This window comes from Tamandua tetradactyla, chromosome 9 (genome assembly GCF_023851605.1).
Source record: "Tamandua tetradactyla isolate mTamTet1 chromosome 9, mTamTet1.pri, whole genome shotgun sequence".
Classification (NCBI taxonomy): domain Eukaryota; kingdom Metazoa; phylum Chordata; class Mammalia; order Pilosa; family Myrmecophagidae; genus Tamandua; species Tamandua tetradactyla.
Genome location: NC_135335.1, coordinates 102,942,755 through 102,951,025, shown reverse-complemented (window position 1 = coordinate 102,951,025; position 8,271 = coordinate 102,942,755).

The following is an 8,271-nucleotide window of genomic DNA, read 5'->3' as shown; positions in this document are numbered from 1 at the left end:
ATACTGCTGATGACAGTGTAATTTGTAATTTGGAAACGAGTTCATGATTTCTTAAAAAAGTACATTTATACTTACCATAGGTTAACCCCATTCCCCCTCTTAGGTATTTACCCATGAGAAATGAAAGACTTGTATACAAATGTTCATGGCAGCCTTATTTAGAATAGTCCAAAATTGAAAACAACCCAAATATCTATGAACAGATGCATGGATAAACAAAATGTGGTATAAATGTACTGATAATTTTCTTCCACTGATTTATAAGTCTCCTTAGGCCAGGACCTCAATGTCTTGGTTACTGTAGCTTTTTAATAAGTTTTGAAACCAGGCAGTGTGCATCTTTCAAATTTGTTCTTCTTTTTCAAGACTGTTTTAGCTGTTCTGGGACTGCATTGAATCTATCTATCAATATATCTCCAAAGACAGAAATCTAATAGTCTCTCTCATGTCGTCTTACCTTTTACTAATACATTTTCTTTTTACTGCATCCCTAAATGAGTTTGAGGTGGACAAAACCTTAACCTCTGGGTAGTCCTGTTCATGGACGTAAAGACCTTTCCTAAATATTGCCTTTTAGCTTCATTGTTTGATGATTTATCTCAGTTCTTTTTGTCATTCATTTAAAAAGCTAACCTTTAACTTAAAGTCATCTTTGAGTTTCCCTTGGAATCCTGCCTCAGTAGGTCAGAAAAAAAGCAAACAAACATAGTAATGTACTTGACTGAAGCCCACTACTGGGGTTTCTTTTTGGTTACTGTTTGCCCTGATTTGAGCCTTTGAAGATAAGGATAGTGTAGAAACAGTGATAGCAAATCCAGCTCAGATCCTGTGTTATTACTAAAGAACATCCTGAGAATACCAAAATTATATATGGTAATCCTGATTTTGTACGAGCTTGCTTTGGAGAAGTCACTCGACAGCCATGGACCTTGAAAGTCACTGGGCTGTGAAAGGGAATAGAGAGATGAGGAGCCCTGAGAGGTCAGGAGACAATCAAGTTATGGAGCTTCTCTCATCCTAAGGCTTCAGTGTCCTTGCTATGGGATCCTTTGCTATTAGAGACCACAGGACAAAGCAGTATGCCTGACTAGGAGGCTGGAGGAGCAGAGAGGCGAGTTCAGAGGAGAGGACTAAAGGGAGCTGGAAGGACAGAAAATTAGCCCTTGTGAGGTAAGCCTCCACCCCTGCCTCTGTTATGTTGGATTCCAATCCAAACTATGAGGCAATTGTACAGAAATGGGAGGACTTGTTGGCTAGAGGTCACCAAAAATAGAAGATTCAAGAATGCTAATGTGCAGGGAGTGATGATGAAGTCCAAAACATTTAAAAAAGAAGGCCATTATCATAGTCAGTGTCAAAAAAGGGCACACCCCCACTTAGCCCTTCATTACCGTTGTCTAAAACAGCTGCGGCAAGACCATTAACAACAAACAGCTTTGACTCTCAGAAAGTTAACACCCAATCCACTATTTCACCCAAAGGTCCTCAGTACAGGACTGTGCCACCACTTTCTCATCACTCTCAGGCTTTAAGGAGGGGAGTTACAGGCCAGGATGTGGCCTGATGTCTTCCTTTAAGGAAGACCTACTCAGAGCCCTCTGAAATATGAGGGTCTTTCTTTCCCTGATGTGATTTGCTGGTCTTTTTGGTCCCACCATAATACCATCTGCTGACCCTAAGCTAACCTTAGCAGTGTGTTGTCTACCTTCTGGATCAGTTGGCCCTGAGACAAACTCAGAAGTTTGATTTCAGGGTCTGAACTTCTGCCCAATACCTCCCCTTTTACAGCCTCAGTTTCCTTAATGAAAAGGTTGGCCAAGGTCAGTGATAGAGGGCTTAGGATGACATGTATTTCATGACAGAAATCAGCAGGCTTGGCATTTAGTACCCTCTGACTATTGCCTGGATGGCCCAATAAGCAGGACTTATATCCTGAGCATCTAACCACCCCCTACTTTCCTTTACAAACTTACTTACCCTGTGTCTCATTCCTTTAAGGTCTTACTCAAACCATTCCAGTTAGTTATTACTTATGCTTTGTTCTTCTCACAGTGTCTATCAATGGGTTATTCATACAAAGGTAAATCAGAATATAACAAATAATTTTTAGAATTATACCTTTGCAAACCTACATTATGATCACGATACTTCACTGAGTGGATAGCACTAATTTAAAAATACTCAGAAAATCCAAATGGATTTATATGGGTATTTGTCATAGGCCTTCAGAAAACTGAATCCAAAATCTCAAATACAACTTCTCAAAAAGGGAATCTGTAAAGTGGGCGAAGAATGTTGACACTACACATGTGATCAAGATACACCAGAGGGATTGGGATGGATTTGCCATGAATGAAATGCATTATTCTATAATACTAGGTGCACTCCTAATATAAAAAGTGGTGCTTTGGACTGCAACTGGAAAGTGGTCTCTAGTTCTGCCACTTCCAAGAATTATCAGGTTTAAGCAAATGGGTGCTGGTTTGAAAGGATGTGTGTCCCCTAGAAAAGCCATGGTTTAATCTGAATCCGATTTCATAAAGGCAGAATAATCCCTATTCAATACTATATGTTTGAAACTGTAATCAGATCATCTCCCTGGAGGTGTGATTTAATCAAGAGTGCTTGTTAAACTGGATTAGGTGATGACATGTCTCCACCCATTTGGGTGGGTCTTGATAAGTTTTTGGAGTCCTATAAAAGAGGAAACATTTTGGAGAATGAAGGAGATTCAGAGAGAGCATAGAATGCTGAAGCACCATGAAGCAGAGAGTCCACAAGCCAGCGACCTTTGGAGATGAAGAAGGAAAACGCCTTCCGTGGGTTTCATGAAACCAGAAGCCAGAAGAAGAAGCTAGCAGATGATGCCGTGTCTGCCATGTGCCCTTCCAGATGAGGGAGGAGCCCTGACCATGTTCACCATGTGCCTTTCTAGATGAGAGAGAAACTGTGACTGTGCTGGCCATGTGCTTTCTCACCTGAGAGAGAGACCCTGAACTTCACTGGCCTTCTTGAACCAAGGTATCTTTCCCTGGATGCCTTTGATGGGATATTTCTATAGACTTGCTTTAACTGGGACATTTTCTCAGTCTTAGAACTGTAAACTAGCAACTCGTTAAATTCCCTTTTTTAAAAGCCATTCTGTTTCTGGTATATTGCATTCTGGCAGCTAGCAAACTAGAACAAAATGTGAGCTGAGGGAGGGAATAAGGATGAAGGATGAGGGAAGGAAAATATATATGACTCTGTTCACCTTCTATAGTTCCATGTAAGAAAGATCTTATTGCCCATCAAAATCTATTCAATAAATATTTCTTCCACACATCATACTCTGTTCTGTGCACTGGGGATGCAGCAGCAATAGAAGTTAACAAAAATCCCTCCCCTCCTTGACCAAATACTCTAATTGAGGAAGTAGAATGCAAACAGAAGATATAATATACAGGGTGGTAGAAGTGCTGTGGAAGAAACAAGACAGCGAAAGGGAGTAGGGGATACTGGTAGTATTGCCATTTTAAGTCGGTTTTTCAGGGTAGATTTGGTTGAGAAGGTGAACACTGGGAAGTAAAGTAGTAAGTTATGTAACATTTGGATAGAGGCTTCCAGGCAGAAGAAATAGCAAGTGCAAAGGCCGTGAGGCAGGAGCATGACTACATTTGAGGATCAGTAAGGGGAGAAGTATGACTAGAGCCAGGTCTAGGGGAGCAAAAGAGAGCCAGGTAGTAGATAAGATCAGTGAGATAATGAAAAGTCAATTTATGTAGAGTCCTGAAGGCTTTTAAAGCACTTTGGCTCCTACGCTGAGTGAAATGGAGAGCCATTGAGGGTTTGGGCTGAGCAATCACATGATCTGACTTATGTTTTACAGGATCACTCTGGCTATGGGGTTGAGAAATGAAGTGGTAAGAGCAGGAAGATGAATGGGCAGCTTTTGCAATACTCCAGGTGAGAGATGATGGTGACTTAGTGCAATGGAAGTGATCAAAAGTGGTTAGATGCAGGATTATATTTCGAAGGTAGAATTGGCAAGATTAGCAGATGGACTAGATGGGGGAAGGGGAGAGAGAGAGAATATCAAGGAAAACTCCAAGGCCTCTGGCCTAAGCAACTGAAGTGGGAAAACCTCTGATAGGAGCAGGTTTGGGGGGAAGGAGGATCAGAAGTTTAGTTTTTCACTTAAAATTTGAGATGTCTTTTAAATTTCCATGTGAAGAGGTTGAATAGGCAGTCAGATATATGTGCCAGTGCTCATGGAATGAATAAATTGTTAAAAGTAGTCTTCTGATCAGAGATCTATGTGGAAATTAGATACTGGATCAGATGTGAAAAAGGATGTATTTCCCATTCACTCACTTATTTTTTCACTCACTTAATATTCCTTTATTATTTCAGCAAATATATATATTCATTGGGTTGAACAATGAGAAGTCAAACCTCAAATAAACTAATACAGACCTGCTTTCTCCTTGTCCGTCTTGTTCATTTCTGATATCCCAGCACCTAGAAATTTTCCTGGCCCATAGTTGAATAAATGAATCCAAATAAATTCCAGGAACCCATGCGACCCAGTCTTCATAGAATCACACTCAAACAAGCACTGCCTAGCAACCAAAACTAAGCTTAAAAATGAATCAATCTTTACTCGTGGTTATAGGAAAAGACCCAGGAGGTCCAATCAGCAACCTCTTCCTTGACCCTCTCTCTTGCTTCTAGGAAGGGGAACCCACACCAGCAAAGTCAATTCTTCTTCCTCTGACTACTTCTCATATGAGAATTTTACTTGGAGTTGTTCTAATGAACAAAATTACCAACTTTATTACATGGTCTGGTGATAAAGAGAGACAATATTTACAAGTAATTCAGAACTATCCTGGAGATATGCTGGGAGTTGTGCCCCAAAACAGAAGTTCTACACACTGGCTATGCGTTAACATCACTTGGGTAGGTTTTAAAAAAAAAAATCTAGGATATCCACATCCTACATTTTCTGATTTAATTGGCCTGGTAGGCCTTGATTATTAGTATGTTTTAGAGTCTCACCAGTGATTGTAATGCATAACCAGGATTGAGAATGACTGGTCTTGTCAAAAACCCTAACCTTGTTGGACTCCAATACAAAGTGATTTTATATTGAAACCTGTAGTATTAGTAAATTAGGGAGTTGGGAGTGAGGTGGAATAAGGGAGCATTTTGGACAAAGAGAGCAGTGTTGAAAGAGATGCTAATAAGAGAAGCCCTGGCATTAAAAAGTCAAGGGAGGCCTCTATACCCATTTTAGCCATTCTTTGAGGGTGGGAGAGATCTACCCAAGAAAAGAACATTTACTTGCTGATTTTCCACAAAGCCAAATGGGAAATTATCTAAAGAAAAATCACCCTTAAATAGAGCTAATGCTGCATGCTAATGACTTGGGTACGTAGAGATCACAAGCGAAATAAGACTTTTCGCTTCCCTAGGTAGATGCAGATTCCATTTTCAGATTTTGCATGTTTAATCACTTTGAGAGTAAATTTAACTATACCTTGAGACCACTCAGAAAGATTGCTAATGCATATAATTCCACCTCCACTTTTCGTTTATGGGCTTAGGGACAATGCTAAGTCCCCTGGGGGCAGGATGCTGGAAATATCACATAAAAACATATCTACCCTGAGCAGTCATCCTACTTGGTTAGAAAGAGATAGAAAATGCTATCATGTTAACAAAAAAATTGCAGGATTTGACCCTCACATTACTAAAAGCCTAGAGGAAAGAATGACCTTTAATACACTTTCTCCATCTTTCGGAAGCAGAGGCCATATTTCAGTACTCATTTGAACCCTCACAGCCTCTGAACAGGGTTTTGTTCCTGGTACAACATGTCTGGAGCCCAATTTGATTGATGCTTACATCTTCATTCCCTTAGTTTCAAATGCTACTCATTTATCTTCAGCTTTTATCCTCATCTTCCAATTGATAATGGTATGGGAAAATTAACAGAGGATGAGATAAACAGATTTTATTTCTGAGCTAAAACAACTTTATAGTCATTATTTCCAGACTTTCCAAAGGATTTTTTTTTTTTGGCCTATACTATAATTTTGTTTCCCTCCTTTGCTGATGAAAAATTGATGCTTGCTATTTCCTTATACATTAAGGTACTCATGATGGAGATACAAATTAGAATGACCTTAAATCCTTACACTATAGTATGCCTTCCAGTGTAAATATCTTCTGAATTTCTTCTACATTCCAAAGTGAATTATTTGAAACAAATTACTCTCTTTCAATGAATTTTTGTTGCACCAGGCCAAATAGAAGGCATTAATCTTCAAACTGAGATAGAAATTTGGGGCCGTAAAGAAATCTTAGTGTTCAGTGATTATCAAATCATTGCTGATGTCACCTCTTGAACTCCTACAGTTAATGCATCTTAAAGGAACTAGTCTTCATATACCCATTTACAAGCAGTAATTTGTAATCAGTTGCCTTGAGGTAGAAATAGAATACTGATGATGCTGATTTCTTCGGAAAACATTTGTGAAATAACTTTGATTTGGAAATAGCAGAAAGAGGAAACTGATTTTCTTCTTCTTAGTAATTATTTGGGTTCCTATTGAGTCAGATGCAGTGTTTGATATTAAAAACTGATGAATAAGATATAACACCTGCCCTTGTGCTCTTATCTGACTTGGGTTTTGGAGAATGGATAGGAGTTAAACCAGCAAGTAAGGAAGAAAGGGCACTCGGGGGAAACATTTTCAGTGGCACAGAAATGTGAAAAGGGCTAAAGAGTTCAAGAAATGAGGAGAAATTTAGAGTAATTGGAGCTCACGAGTCACACAGGAAAAGGTAGAAGTTGAGTCTAAGGTGATGAGTCATGAGATAGTAGAGTGCGTGGTTGACACGGTATCTGAAGACAGATGCCCTAGGTTAAAATCCTGTCTCTTCCATTGACTGATCAGATGACCTCATACAAGTTGCTTAACCTCTGTGAGCCTTATTTCTTCATCTACAAAATGAAGATTTTTGATAATATCTCATAAAACTTTTGAGGAGATTAAAAATACCTATCTGTGTGGTAAGAACAGTCTTAGGCATTACAGTTCCAATGATAAGGAGACGTCTTGTGAGAGATGTTTCTCAGGCAGATTTGACATATATGTCAAATGATTGGGCTGGAATGATAAGGAAGAGAACATGAAGGAAATGGTCAAGAATGGGGATCATATTTCCAGCTTGAGAAATCCTAAATGGTAGGGCCCGTAATCAGTATAAAGAATACAAGAGATGAAGAAGATTTCTTTTATTTTGGACATCTTGCACTTAAGATTCCCATGTGACAACCAGATGGATGTTTCTGTTAAGCAGTTGGTAATAAAAGCATGGCATCTGGGAAATAGCAAATACATAGATTTGACAGTCATCAGCATGGCGCTAGTAGTTGAAGTCAGAGAGGAACTTTGAAATAGGAATATATATAGCAGAGTTTTTCAACCTCGGTGCTGTTGAAATTTTGGAATGGATAATACTTTGTTGTGGGGATGTGTTCTGTGCATTGTAGGACATTGCTCAGCATCCTTGGCCCTTTTCCATAAGATGCCGATAGCACACCCCCTCCTGGAACTTGCTGACCAAAAATATCTCCAGATATTATCAAACATCTCCTAAGGGGCAACATCACCACTTGGTGAGAACCACTGTTGTAGAGTGAAGAGATGGTAGAGAGGGACACTTGGTCAAATTAAACATGGCCTGAGCCTTAGTGTCTGAATCTACTAATTGCAACTCTTTATACCAACAGCCCAGATCTTGTTGTGAAAAGCATGCTGAAGCAGTTAAGCCCTAAGCAAACGATACTTATCATTATTAGTCAAAGTTTTAAAATTACCTTCGAAATGGATGAAATGGTGGGATTTCTTTCTTTTTAATAGAGAAGCTGTAGGTTTACAGAAAATCATAAAGTACAGAGTTCCCGTGCTCTCCTCCCACCCACCTTATACACAGTTTTCCTTAGTATTAATGCTTAGCCTTAATGTGATGCTCTTGTTGCAGCTGATGAAACAATATTATTATAATTATACTATTAACTTTAGTCCACAGTTTACATTATGGTTCACAGTTTGTAATGTTCAGTTCTATGGCTTTTTAACATTTTTATTTTGGTAACACATAAACAATGTAAGACTTCCCATTTTAACCACTTTCAAAAATAAAATTAATTGCATTTACCATGTTGTGCTACCATCAGAAGGGGTTGGATTTTTGAGATCCTTTCTGACTAGAGGAGTG